The sequence below is a fragment of the Mesocricetus auratus genome, unplaced genomic scaffold (genome assembly GCF_017639785.1).
Source record: "Mesocricetus auratus isolate SY011 unplaced genomic scaffold, BCM_Maur_2.0 Super-Scaffold_100024, whole genome shotgun sequence".
Classification (NCBI taxonomy): domain Eukaryota; kingdom Metazoa; phylum Chordata; class Mammalia; order Rodentia; family Cricetidae; genus Mesocricetus; species Mesocricetus auratus.
In genome coordinates, this window is record NW_024429205.1 from 15,235,001 (window position 1) to 15,250,230 (window position 15,230).

Consider the following 15,230-nt stretch of genomic DNA (forward strand, 5'->3'; position numbering starts at 1 on the left):
GCATTTATTCCAGCTTCAAAAGTCCCCATAGGATTTTCAGTCTCATAACTGCTTAAAAGTCCAGTCTAAAGTCTGTTCTAACTCTCAAGACAATATCTTATTTGTAACCCCCTATAAAATCTAAATGCAAATTGCATACTCCCAACATATTATGGGATATAATATACATTATCATTCAGAAAGAGAGGAACAGGGCCAAAGCAAGATGGAAACCAGGAAGAGTAAACTCCAAATATTGTAGCTCCATGTCCAATGTTAGAGGGCTTGGAATGCTCTATTCTTCTGGTTTTGCTGACTACAACATATTTTTTTCTTCTAGGCTGGTTCTACTCCCTGTATACAGCTCTGAGGGATATACCATGACTCTGGCATCTTTAATATCTTGAGGTCTGCAACACAATGAATACTTCACTTTTCTAGCTTCAAACAATGGCCAATAGGGATTCCCCTTTCATGTGCCTGGCCTCAGAGACTCCTCTTAACCATGAAGGAAGATTCCACAATCTCTTTGCTCATGCATCCTACATGACTGTAAAGACAGAACAATGTGGATGAACTGCCAAGTTGGCTACCAACTTGGGGTGAACTCTGGCCCCCTTGAATCATATTTCCAGTGACTTTGATTTTTTTTTTTTGGTTTCTTGAGACAGGGTTTCTCTATATTGCTTTGGATGTTGTCCTAGAACTCACTCTGTAGACCAAACTGGCCTCTAATTCAGAGATCTGCCTGCCTCTGCCTCATGAGTGCTGGGATTAAAGGTGTGTGCCACCAGCACCTGGCCAGTAACTTTGATTTATTGTTGCTTTTAAAAAGTAGAAAATTCCTTAGGCCTTTTCATTTCACAAGTTGAAAGCTTAGCTATATGGGATCTTTTCCTGACAGCACTCCTACCTTTTTCTGATTTGGAGCAGGGCTCTCCTTAATTTCCTTATCTCTTTTATCACAAGCCTTGTCTCTGACATTAATTTTCCTGGTGCTCTATTTCTCTCCAAACTGTATAACTTGTATTTTTTTGTCCCACTTGCTCTTTTTCATTGTAGACTCACATAAGAGTGGTAACATAACCGTGCAACAGAGTCAATCTTAGATAACCTTGAAATCTCCATTAAAGAAAATACTCTATTCTTTAAAAAAATCTCACCTCAGGCAAATTCTTAGGACAAGGGCAGAAAGCAGCTAAAATATCACAATAGTGGTCTCCAACCCAATTGGTAATATTGTCCACCCCCTGCCCCCGAAACCTCTTCAGCTGGGTCTCTATGTTCCACATTGCTCTTAGATTTACTGTCTTTCAAGACCCTACTAGGATGGCCCAGTAAGCTCTTTCTTATATGATCCAACTACATTTGTAGCCCACAGTCATACCCTCTTCCTCATTCTTGCTAAAAGCAATATGGTCAAGTTATTCATAGCAATAACCTACTCCCTGGTACCAAATTCTGTCTTATTTACCTTTCTATTGCTTTGATAAAACAATTTGACCAAGGTAATTTCTAAAGGAATGTATTTAATTGGACTATGGTTTCAGAGGGTTAGAGTCTATAGTGGTAGAACAAAGGCATGGCAGCAACGGCCACTGAGAGCTCGCATCTTGGTCACTATGGAGATCCCTGGACAAAGTTTGGAGTCCACCCAGAAAAGTTAAGTTTTGAGATGATGGTTGAATGCAGCATGTGTCTCCTAAGGGCTTCACCTTCCCCAGACAAGTAAAAGTGTCACACCTTTGGCATTGAATACTCACTTTTACATGTAGGCTCCTGTCCATGTGAGCTTTTCTGGTTCTGGGTGGCATCTGGACAACTTTTGTTTCTTTCCAGGAAGGCTTATGCCTCATATTCCATTACCAGGACTTGAGATTCTCCACCAGTCACTGACTTCTAGAGCTGCTATTTGCCTCATTCCTTTTCTTGGTGGGGTGTAACTGTGTCTGCCATCCATGACTTGCCATGTACTTTCTCAATACCTGCCCTGCCTCCTGCCACTACCCCTTGCCAACCTGCTGTGGGGAAAAGAACGCGTATGCTCTTCTGTTCAGCTGAAGAAAAAGTAAATGACTCTTGGTCTCTCTCTCTCTCTCATTCATTCAACCCTCCCATGTGCTTTTTGAACTGAGGGAAAAATCTGTTATTCATAAAGAAAAACAAAGGATGATGAATTATAGGAGCTTGTAAAATACATTCACATGAATCACACTTTCTTCTAGATAATTGAATTTAGAGTGACATTGTCCAGCATCTGCTACTGACGCAGGAATGCCAGCCTCCCTCGGTTGTCTTTCATATTTTAAGTGTGATCCCACAAAGGCTCAGCTCAATCCAGGGCCTTGGCTGTCTCCAGGCTAGCAGCATGTGCATTGTGATCTTGTGCACAATTTCATTACTCGGTCAGAATTAGGAGCTTCATTAAAGTGATATGTCTCTGTTAGAGTCATAAATGACAAGTGACATTCCGGCAAAATGTGGCCTCATTAGATGACAGGAAGAGATGTCGGGGTGTGGGATGGTAAGGTTTTGATATTTATGAAGGTCAAAGCAGAGGTGAGTAATGGAACAGAGGATTTCACTTAACATCAGACCAGTGTTCCCCTGTCCTACAGTGGCTGCTGCTGCTGCTTGGTTCAGTGAGAACATGGGCTTTTCATAGTTGGCTTGTAATATAAGCTTGTGGGTTGTTTATGGTTTGTGTGAAACCATCACCATATTTTAATTATAACTGGATGGCTGGATAGGGGAACAAAACTGAAAAAATGTCCAGAAATAACTTTTCTTTCTTCATCTTCCCCTCTAACTAATTATTCATTGGTTAATAGGCATATTGCTCAAAAGGAAAGGGCCCCAGGAGACAGATTGCTTTGCTCATCTCAGAAGCTTATGATTTGGCTCCGTTGGATTTCCTGTCTTCACAGACCTTCTCCTTATCTATTCACATAACAGAAGAGCTCTGGCTTTCCATGCTGCATTCAGTGTAGTTTGCAGGGTTGAGCTTACTCAGTGGCATGGGAGATGGCTTTGGTCTGTAGGACTGGCCTTCTGGTTATATAACTCCAGATTTGGAACAACCTAGGATGAATAATGGATAAAGGATGCTGAGACTCACTGAGGTTTCCATCCCAGGTCTGAAGACATTGACCTTTTGGTCACTGGTACCTTAGGTGCTTGTGGGCAGAGTTACCACCATAGATAGGGCCGGGTGATTTATAAACAAGAGTACCCAGTCTAAGGGGTGGGCAAGGATGAGCTTTAAGCCTGTGATCCATGGGCTGGCCTTGCTTCTGCATCTTTTCAAAGCAGGGGTGGGTAATCTATGGTCCATGAGAAAAATCAGGTCTGCCTGCTCAGCCGATATAAAGGCACTCTGGAAGATGCTATGCCAATTTGTTGAGTGTTGTTTGTGGCTGACTTTGTTCCAATGGCACAGTCAAGTATTGTGCAAGGGATCTCGTTGTCTGCAAAGCCTATTTGACCCTTGACAGAAGAGGTCTGGAGACAAATGAGTTGGAGGTAGGGGCACCTTTTTCTAATTTTCAGAGGGCTTTGACTTCCTACCAAGCTGCAGTCTCACCCTAGCGATGATAAGAGTGCCTTTTTCTCATTTGCCCAGAGGTACCTTCTGGGCTGACAGGGTCCTGAGGCGGCAACTCTAGTCCAGCCTCTATGGATGGGGTCCTTATCCCATTCTACTCCAGGCAGTTGCTGGACTCCTCTCTCTAGGAGGCAGAGCCATAGGCTTATTGCTCAGAGAGGATGTTCAGGGAGCCAGGGACTGGCTGTTGCAGCTCCCAGAGGGAAAACAAAAGCTCTCCTTGTTCCTTTACCAAATAGCCGTGAAAGAGAAGGTTTGGTTTTGGATCTTTGTCATTGGTCACTCCATAAAAAAAATGTGGACTGTCTCATGACTTACCATTAGCCACTTGTTTACACAGCAGGCCTGATTGACACGGTTTATTTTACTGTGGTTTTTCTCCTAATCTAAAGCGAAACATGAACTGTAGAATTCGTACAGTTCTGTTCACCTTTTTGCAACCCAGAACCTGAAAAGGAAGTGCTGTCAGTCCTTTCTGTTGCCCACCCTGTGAGTGTGCGCATATGGGCGAATGCATCCTACTTAGGCCCCAGGGAGCACACTTAAAAGGACCGACAGGCTGAAGACCCAAAGTATCCCTCATGTTTCCCAGGGAATCATTGGATATAGCAAGACCAAAGGGTTATAGAACTTAAGTCCAGAAGGCAATGAGAAGTGGCCTTACTTTTGCCATCTCTGGAACCCTCCACCAAGCAAGTGGGAATCAGCTCCAGTGAGGGTGGTATGGCAGTTTTCCCAGGGTTCCATGGGGTTGGTGGTTCCTTCCCCCAATAGCCTTCTGTAGACCGGATTTGTATGCCAGGAAAGGGTGCCACCTGTGTGATTCAGATCACAGGGACTGGGTTCTGGTAATGTTGTCATTTTCAGCTTGTTCAAAACTTGACTTTTACAAAGGTCTTCCCATTAATGCTCTCATTGTGTCCCTACTGTCCTCTGAGGACGTTATTCTCTACATTCCATTAAGTGCTGTCAATCATTCAACGATGATTAAGAAAATTCTGTATTGGTGGAGTGATGAATCTGATGGTCTGAACATATTCAAAGAGACAGTGTAATAGGTGCTTTGGAATTTTTGGAAAAAAGAAAATAAGTTAAGCTAGACTCTTACAGTCTTGTTAAACTGTACCACAAATAGCTTTTTAAAAGTTAACTACACACAACTAGAAGAAGAGTTTCCCTAAGTAGAGAACAGATCATGAGCACACACCCTGGCATCTGGTAAGGTACTAAACCCCAGATAAGGAACTGCTCTTAGATGACAGTGCTACCATGGTTGCGCTGCTTGGAATACTGGGCTTTCTAGAGGATGGAGACATCCAGATAGGTGGGCCTATGTAGGACAAAGTATTGCTAGGTTACTTCTAGAGAGTGTTGGGCTATTTGTCCAGCTCCAGGAGGACATACTTCTTCTTTTTGGTTTTAGATACCAACCTCTGCTTACAACCCCCGGGGACTGTGGGAACTCTGGAACTTGGCCTGAGTGAATCACACAGAATATATATGATCTTGTGATCTGCTTGAAGTTTGCTTTCTTTGACAGTTCCAGCTATAATACCTATTCCATATGTGTGTTCCCCCAGATATATCATCACCATCACCATCATCGGCACTCATAGAGACCTTGCATTGGCTATCAGATTCTTTTTGTGGGAAAGCCTTTATCTCTTTTCACTTAACATCATCCTTAAAACTATTACCCGTAAACTAGCCCTACTCAGCAAGAGACCAATTCTCCTGGAGAAGTTGGAGGACTCTAATTGCTAATAGGACACTGAACTGAGTGTGTGTGTCTGTGTGTGTGTGTGTGTGTGTGTGTGTGTGTGTGTGTGTGTGTCCTCTTCTGTGCCTCTGAGTCTTCACTAGTGGATGAGCATGCAGCCAGCACCATATTACAGAGCAACCTAAACAAAGGAAGTTTGCAGGCTTGGAAGGAAGGACATTCTACCTCCAAGAAGCTTTCCTTATTCTGAGTCCCAGTGTGTCAGTGACTTTTTTACTGCTGTAACAGATGCCTACTGACAGTTTCAGAGGTTTTAGTCCATCACTCTTGAGGATGGGTGGAGCTGAATGGCTCACAACATGATGAGCAGAGAGAGAGAGAGAGAGAGAGAGAGAGAGAGAGAGAGAGAGAGAATGCCTGAACACGGCCCCCTTCCTTTCCCACTTTAATTTCATTTGGATTCTCAGCCCCTGAAATCACCTGCCCACATTCCAGGTTTGCTGTTCTTTTTAAATGAGTCTCTTCTGACACACCCACAGGTGTAGCTCACTAATCTTCCAGGCTGCTAAATGCAAACAATGGCAATCAAATCCAGATTAACTGTCACAAACAGCATCCAGGAAGCCTCTTCCTTATCTGAGGTGGGTGGGTTGCGTTTTTTGCTCTTGTGTAAAGATTTGTTCTTGCTCAGTAGGTTATTATTTGGAGCCAGGTAGAAAAGAGTGTAAGTTTTTCTAACATTAGAGGAGGGGAGGACTAGAGCAATTTCTTCTTCTCAGAAGGGAGGGGCTAGGCTATTCGTTGTGCATCTAGAAGTCTTCCTGGATCCATCTCACTTGATGTCAGAGCCAAGGATTCTGAGAGTGCTGCCAAGGATGGGAGGGTCATGTGTGAACATGGTGCATTCTGGGAGAGAAAAACAGTCAAAAGCAGTCGTCATTTTAGATGGCTGTGACTGTTTCTTAGGTATGAAGGAAATTAGCCTAACCATGGAAAGCCTAGGTCTCTTGTCATGTGCCAAATCTTTTGCAGAGCCAAACAGTTTGACACAGTGGATCTGTGCTGCTTCTCTGCAAATATGTTGCTGATAGACGAGCACAGGAGTCTCAGATCCCTCTTTTCCTACTGCCCGTGCTGCTGCTCTCCACCCTCCACTGTTTCTTAGGCAGCCTTTTTCCTTGGGAGTCATCTCTGTTGGAAGCAATAGCTGGCACTTCTTTGGTCTAGTGTCTCCTTGGTTCTTCCTGGAATGTTGGACTCAGTGATGATCAGTATAGGAAATAACCCAGAGGTCTGTTTGCTCTCTCTCTCTCTCTCTCTCTCTCTCTCTCTCTCTCTCTCTCTCTCTCTCTCTCTCTCTCTCTCTCTCTCTCACACACACACACACACACACACACACACACACACACACGTCTCAATATACAGCTCTGCTGTCCTGAAACTCAAAAAGATCCACCTGTTTCTCTCTGCTGAGTGCCTAGATTAAAGGTGTATGCCACAACTCTCAGTCTAGAGGTCTCCTCTCTTTGGGCAATTACAGTCTATAAGCTTGGTCAATTTTGGACACAGGATCCTAAGCATGTGGGTGGAATCAGATGGAGGACATCTTCTGGGCAATGTAACTGACTTGACTTCTTGAGTGCCTCTAAGTGTGATATGACTCTGTGCATAGCTACTTGCCAGGTAAATCTTCTGTGTCACCTTGAGTAAAATGGGAAGACTTAGTTCTTAGACTTACATCTTTGCTACAATGTTTAGTATTTAAATTCTTTATGCCATCAACTGCACGTTTTTTCTCATTTCTCTTAAGTTCTGAAACTCTTAAATGACCACAGTTGCCTTTAATCTTACTTTCTTTTGCTCTGTTGGGTTTTAGAAGCTGGCCAGAATTTCTTCTCACCCAGAGGGACTTTGGGCACCAATGACAATGGAAAGGGTAAAGGCTTATGGAGAATAAAGTGTCAGGGAGGGCATTTATCTTACCACACCCTGTATAAATGGTTTTAAATCTTCAACCACTGGATCATATTCTCTCATACTATTGGCTGCCACAAACCACTTTGAGATCAAGAGCAAGATAAATTCCCATGTATTGTCACTTTGTATAAATGAGTCTCCTTTCTTTGGTTTCAACATCTTCAGCTTCAGGTAATCTGTACAACTGAAAGACATCTGACTGATAGGAGATAGTTTTTAATGGCACCCATCCCTGTAAGCTCAAAGGTTGTCTTTTATGTATGTGATATATGTGCACATATGTTTAGGTGTGTATGTGCATATGTGTGCACATGAATGTGTGGAGGCCAGAGGTTGATATCAGATTCCTTCCCCAGTCATTCTCCATTTGTTCTGAGAAGGGGTCTCTCACTGAACTCAGGGCTCATAGATTTGTCTAGGCTGATTGGCCAATGAGCTCAAGGCATCCTCCTGTCTCTACCCTACCGCAGCACTGCACCCAGCTTCTCTGTGAGTCTTTGGATCCCATACCCTGATCTTCTTGCTTACAAGGCAAGCATTTTCTTCCTGAGCCATCTCCCCAGACCCAAGATGCTCTTTTAGGAATAAAACTGCTTAGTGGCAAGTATGCTTGACAAGCACCATTAAGTGAAAAGAAGTTTGTGGAACCAGTTCTGACCTTTCAAAGCTCACTAGTAAACTGTGCGGCTCCAGAAGTATAGCAGTAGCCCTGTTAAAAGACTTGAAGAGAGCCCAAGAGAGAGCAGAGCTTTCTAATAATCAAAGGGTAGGTAGTGCTCTCTCCAGATAATAGGCCAGTGGGATATTTATCAGTGTTGGTGCGGAAGAAATTTCCTATAATGCATAAGACTTAAGACTCAATTGTGCAATGGAGATATTCAATCTGGTACCTTTAATAAACTGACACACACACACCTGTTCACACTCACATGTGTGTATACACATACACACCTGATAAAGGCCTACTCTTAAAATTTAAGGAGATTCTTCATCTTTAGTATAAAAGTAATGGAAATATGGTTAGAGAAAAGAATGGGACAGAGTTAGATTTACCAAGACCTTTGATTACCAGGTATCTAACAAAAGAAGAGATGTTTGTTGGTTTGACATGAAAATTGTACTGGAAACCCTGGTTAGAACTTGGTTCTCCTTTTTAGCTCAAAGACGAGCTCCTTCCTGAGTGAAGCCAACTCTTGAAGAGAAGAGTTCACAGGATGGCTTCCTCTGGAAGTAGCAGAAGGTTGATTCAGGTCTCCTTTGTTCTTGTCATTCAGATACATCTCCCTCAAGATGTGTGGTGGACCAGCAAAAGGAAGCTTCAAATACCTCACTGTATGGCAAGCCTCAGAGACTCCAGTCGACTCTATCACTCCTACCCCCATCTGCACACAGCCTCCTCGTCTCTTGGAGATAACACTGGTTGCCAGGTTGCAGAACCACCCTTTTGCTGCTATACAAAGGACACACTCAGGCAACTCAACAATGAAAACAACTTGAAGGGAGACCAGCTGTACTTATAAATAAACATCCCAAGCACATTAATCTGCTGCAAGTTTTTATGAGGGGAAGCATAAAATTTCAAATAAAGGGCTAATGGAAATATGTCCAAAATGTTGGAATTAGTGGTGCTCTACAGTAGGGAACTGCCCAGCTAGAGCCATCAAACAAAATGTTACTAGCGACTGATTGAGTTTTAAGACCCCCAAGCCTTCACTCCCACACCTGAGTTGTATATTTTATCCGAGGAGCTGTTTCATGTTCCGGACTCAGCTCTGTTTGCAGGAGAGCTGTCACAGTTTTATGGCCTCAACTTTAAAGAGCAGGACATTTCTTTCCTGGAGAAGAGGGCTAATAGGAGGTAAAATGTAGGGATTATGGGCTCTCCCACAAATCCAGGCGAGCAGATGCTCCTCTTTCTGTAATCAAATGAATGTTTTCTTTGGACCCAGCTAGCTAGGAAGAGGCCCTTTTACAACAGCCCTGGGAACAGGAGACATGTGCCAGGCCAGAGAGCAGATGGAAGAAAAGGGTGAGGAAAACAGGTGTTTAGCTCTTAGGAGTACCTGCCCTACTCGCTCTTTGGGGCACGTCCTTGTAGACAATGGCAAGGCGCTTTTCTTTGTAAAGTGAAAACTGGCAATGGCATATGGTTAGCCTTGCTTCCCATGCTGCCCTTCACCCCTCTTAATGATCTACTTTCTCCTCCACTTCTCCTGGGATGCCGAGCTCTGCTTTGCATTCCCTTCTCAGCTTTGTGCTAGTTTAGTCTGAGCTGAAGAAGACTACACCCCCCCTCAACAACAACTTTTACTTCTCGTGTACAAATAAGAGCCCTTGGAATGGTGGGAAACAGCTTGAGGTGGGGAAATAGAACAGGCTCAAATACCTACTCTATACTCACCAGCTGTATTTGACTCTAAGAAAGCCGCTTAGTGTATTATGGTTCACTAAAGGAATGGAATTGATAGAATGAATATATATACATCATATATAAATCATACACACACATACATATGAGTGGTTTACGAGAATCTAGTAATTATTCAAATCCACAAGATCTCGTGTCTCAGCAGACCCAACCTGGTGCTAGAGTCTGGGTGGATTCCTACAGAGTTGCTGATTTTCAGGCTACATTGGAACCCAGCCTCAGCAACAACAGGGGAGATGGATTTTTCCAATAAGAGTGAGGATGATCAGGCCAAACACAAAGGCTTCTTTCTTCATTGTGCTACTACTAGAAGCTACTATTACTTCAAGCTACTGCTAAAAGCTATCATCGCTCTGATTTTGGGTAGATCTTCCCACCTCAAATCATATGATTAAGACAATCCCTGGAAGGAGTGGCCAGCAGCTTTATGTTTTGTTGATTAAGGTTAGAGGCAAGTTGACAACAAAGATTAGCAATCACACTTAGCCTTATTTACTCATGGGGAAGAAAGAAACTACACCAGCACCACGGGCTCACTGTGACCTGTTCACATTTTGATCACACTGTGAAACCTGAGATTACATTTACTGGAAAAACTTGCCTCTATAGCTGTGCTGCGGCTCAGCCCTAGCACATACCTTTCTATTTATTGTAAACAAGGTTAAATGAAATCAACCATAGGGTGGTGGTGCATGCCTTTAATCCCAGCATTTGGGAGGCAGAGAGGCTGAGGCAGAGGCAGGCAGATCTCTCTGAGTTGGAGGCCAGTCTGGTCTTCAAAGAGAGTTCTAGGACAGCCTCCAAACCTACAGAGAAACCCTGTCTCAAAAACAAAACAAAACAAAACAAACAAACAAACAAACAAAAAAAACCAACCATCCGTCAAGAGGTGGAGGAAGCAGCCAGTAGCAGGGAATAGCAATAGAGAATAAGAGGGAGTTAAGATGACAAAGAGATGCGCAGGAAGTAGTAGGGAGGGACTTTGAGTTTGGTGGTCATAATTTAAGAAAAGTGACATGAGAGAGAAATATGCCATGTGATAGGGTTTAAGCAGAGGTTTTTTTGGGGGGGAAAGGGACCATAAAAAAGTGGAGGGGGGACAGGAGCAGCAGGAGAGAGGAAATGAGGGAGGGAGGGAGGAGGAGGGGGGAGAGAGAGAGAGAGAGGAGGACTGGGGTGGGCAAGGCCCTTTTAAAGTGAATATGCACAGGTGGTGCTCTTAGTGACTGCAGCTGAGGGCATATCCCGTCAGAACCCCAAGGACAGGCCAGTGCAAATGTCTGAATACTAACAATGGTCTTTTTGGGTTTGGGGAGGTGGAAGAGAAGCTCTGTTTCTGTGATGTCAGCAGAAGAGAAAGGTCAGCTGGTTGCTTTCCCCAGCTCTCTGAAATAGCAGATTTTCACCCCAGCATCTGGCTCCTAAGTCTCTATTGGTAAAAATAAAAAGGGTCGAGACTTAGTTGAAACAACATTTGTCTCCGTACATGGAGGTGCTTGGGGTGGCAGTGGCTGGATGCATAGGCTTCCCTGGCTGTGACTTCAGAGACCAAGTCAGCAGCTAAGGCAGCGATAGGATTTTGTGTAGCTACAGTGCAGCACATATAAAACAACAGTGACCCTGACATGGAGTTCCCTTGGTGACTGCTACTCAGCTCCATCACTCGATTGCTGACTATGAGCACTTTGTTATTTCTCAGCTTTACTTTCCCCATCCATAATACAAGGCTAAGAACCCCTCACAGGGATTTTAAGAGAATTAAGGGAAACATGCACAGAAAATGCTCAACACAGTGGTTAACACATGGTGGGTACCAGATAATCTTTCCTGGGATTACCACTATTTAAGCAGAAATCAAGTTTGATTTCAAACACATGGTTGAAGTCTAATGAAGGCTGAGTACTTCATATCTCCCTCATGGTGCTCTTGATGGAGCATTTGCTTGATTCTAATTCTAAGTCCATATGACCTCTTTGCTTCTCAGCTTGGGGCCAACTCATAGGCTTTGCTCTTCTTGAGTGAGCTTAGATTCTCTTAGACTCTGCTTAAGTGTGTGTGTGTGTGTGTGTGTGTGTGTGTGTGTGTGTGTGTGTGTTTATTTAGCCATGGCCCTATCAGTCCCTGGATATCTTCAAAGTATGCCTATGCTGGTTCTATACCCTGTATCCCAAATACACAGCGGTTGGTCTGCTCAGCCACTCCTAAGATCAAATTCAAGCTCCCATGGGAAGAACAAATGTTTAACAGGAGAAGGGGAAGCTAGTTCACCCTTCCCTTTCTGTTCTGAGCTCCTAACACTGCTTTTACTTCCTGCTCTTCTCCAGTTTGGCATCATGAGGGAACGGAACAAACAGCAACAAAACAAGCACCTTGTTTTCAAAGCCACGGAAGGACAGTCACTCCAAAGCTAGCACCAGCACAACCAAGTTTACGCCCATAGGTATCGTCTCATGGACTAAACTCTCTGTACTGAGGTAGACTCAACCCATCCCTCTTTTTTTGCCTTCTGTTAGCTCCTAAGGTACTTCAGTTCTTCTCAGCTTTGGTGCACAGTTTATTGAGTGAGGGGCATATTAGTGGATGGGGGACACCGTTACCTCTCCATTCTTGCATACCCCAGCACAGAGCATAACCTTAACAATGACTAAAGGAAGGAAGCCTGGCTCACACATAGGGAGGGGATGTTGCAGGTGCTTGGGAGACCCCAGTACACATGCGAGGAAGGGAACTTTCAGGACATCTCCTGCCTCAGTCACTGCCTAACTGTGGGGACCAGAAGGAGAACTGTCTGACTGAGCCCAGCCAACCCCTAGATCCATAAGAAATAATTGTCGGGCTGGGGAGATGGCTCAGAGGTTAAGAGCACTGTCTGCTCTTCTGGAGGTCATGAGTTCAATTCCCAGCAACCACATGGTGGCTCACAACCATCCATAATGAGATCTGGTGCCCTCTTCTGGCCTGCAGGCATACATGGAGGCAAGATGTTGTATTCATAATAAATAAATAAATCTTAAAAAAAAATAAAAAAAAATAATTGTCATCATCTGGTTGGGGTAGCTTCTTGAATAATAGTAGATACATGGCTTTCTGATCACTTCTGAATTTATGGTCCAAATTATGCTCATTAGAGAGACCAAGTGCCACCAGACACTTCTGTTCAGTCCAGGTACCTATACTTGGGACTGACAGAGATCCAGGGCTGCAGGATTCCTCTGGCGGCAATTCTTTGGTTATGGTCCTTGTGGAATGGCTCACCCTTCTCCGGCAGAACTGGGAAGACATCCAGGGCCAGCTGTGTGCTTTGCGAAGCAGCGGCTTCTCTAGTTTCTGAGCTCCCTCTGTCTCTCTGGTGCAGGAGGATGGGATTAACTTTCAGTTTCACACCCTGGAGCTCCAAGTACCAAACAAGGTTCAGTGTTTCTCAGGTTCAAGATACTGACTTGGCTTTTAGCAAACGAATACAATAACAAGCTAGAATATGTAGGCCCTCAGTGGGTGAACCCTGGGATCCACAGGAGCAGAGGGTTTCCAGTTACCCTCTGGCTTGTGCTCAAAGTCTTCACTCTCCCCAAAGAATGGGTGTGAAGGCTCAGGCTACGCAATGGTCTGGGAATGGAGACTTGGAAGAGAGCATTGAGGTTCCCCAGAATTACAGAGCAAGCCTTTTGCCAGCAAGCAGGTGGCCAGAGGGAAGGAAGGGAAGTTGTTCTGAGCAGGCGTGATAAGCATGGGCTGCTGTTTCAAGATGCCGTGTCCTGCAGCTGGTGGGCAATGTTCCTCCATCACTACTGCTTCAAACTGAAATGTGCTCTCCCTGAGTGCCAATGGTGCGGCTCCATTTCTCCATTATCATGATATTTGGAGGTAACTAGACTGAAATGAAGCCATGAAAGTGAAGCCTCCATGGTAGGAAGAAGAGACTAGAGTCCTACCCTTCCATCAATGTGAAGATACAGCAGGATGGTTACAATCTACAAACCTGGAAGAGGGACTTCAACTGCCTCACCAGACACAGAATCTGTTGGTGACTCGATCCAATTTCAAGTTCTCAGCCTCAGAACTGTGATCAATGCTGTGGAAGCCAGCTAATTTATGCATTCTGTTATAACAATCCCACTGCCTGAGTCAGGTCTTGACGCCCTGTGATTTTGGTATTTTTCACTAGGCTTTTTAGGACCAGAGGAGCCCAAGTGATTGTCTCCTGCAGTCTAATTCTACTCCAAGCAATGACCTCATGGCTTAGGGACTTTTCCCAAGTCAGGTCAAAGTCTTGGCTCTAAAATCAGAAAGACATTGGTTTTCGTTGTGCACTGTGTCCATCTGCACAGAGGAAAGCAGAAGACAGAGTTGTTATTCAGATAATCACCAAGCAAGCCCTGTGGGGAAAAGAGGATTTCTTCACAGAGATTCACTGTCTGGAGGGATGGGGCATCATTGAACACATATTGGGACTTCTAGCTTACTTCATAGAGACACATCCAGGGCCATTATTAACCATATCCTTACATAGCAGAGCTGGTTCCCTTATAGCTTTTGAATTCCCAAGCAGTGTATTTTTTTAATTTAATTAAATGGGTTTATTTCTTTAATTACAGTGTGTGTTTGTATTGTGTTTGTGTCTCTGAGTGTGTGTTTGTATGTGTGCACATGTGTGGCATGTCTGTGTCTGTGCATATGTATATAGAGGTGAGTGCATTTGTTTGTATGATGTATGTGTATGTATGAGTATACCAAGCAGTGTATTTTAAGATTAGCCTGTGAACAGACTCAGTTTGTGCTCTGACTGGCACTTCTTACTAGCGTGAAGTTGGAGAAGCTACTCAACACAATATCTTTATGTTTGTGTTTCTTCTCATAAAGTGCAGGATAGTATTGTCTTCCCGAGACAGTTGCAAAGGCTCATGCTTTCCCTTCCTCCTCTCTCCAGAGATTTTTGTAGTTATTAACTGTTGTGCTATGAAGCTATTGTTTCCGTTCTAGTCTCCCGAACTTTGCTGTCCATTTTAGCCAGCCCTGCTGAGCTCACAGCCTGCAGAGAATACATGTGGTATGCTTTATTTTGTCAGCATGGTGTTTATTACAAATCTGAGCTTGAGTGTGTTTGATGGCCACACACTCTCCAGCTTGCTAGTCCCCTGAGCCTTGTGCTTGAAACATTTATGGTACTTGTCATGCCCCTGTAGGCTCTGTTTTGCAGGTTTATAACTACTTGTAGTACAGAGATAAGCTGGACAGGGTGGGAGTAGACCACATGTGTGCAAGAAGGTAGTCTTATAGTGGAAGCGAGGACAGAAATCTGGAGTCACTGTTGAAGGGCACTATGACAGGAGGGTGTCACTTCCCTGCCTCTTCTCTCTGGCTGCACCCCACATTCCTGGCAGCAACGTCAGGGGCCAGACAAGCCCGAAGCAGTGATTACTCATGTGTGGGTTCTCACATGCATATGTCCATATGCACACTCATGCATTTATGCCCACATAGATGAACCCACCATTCCAGAGCCATGAAGTGGCTGCCTTTGT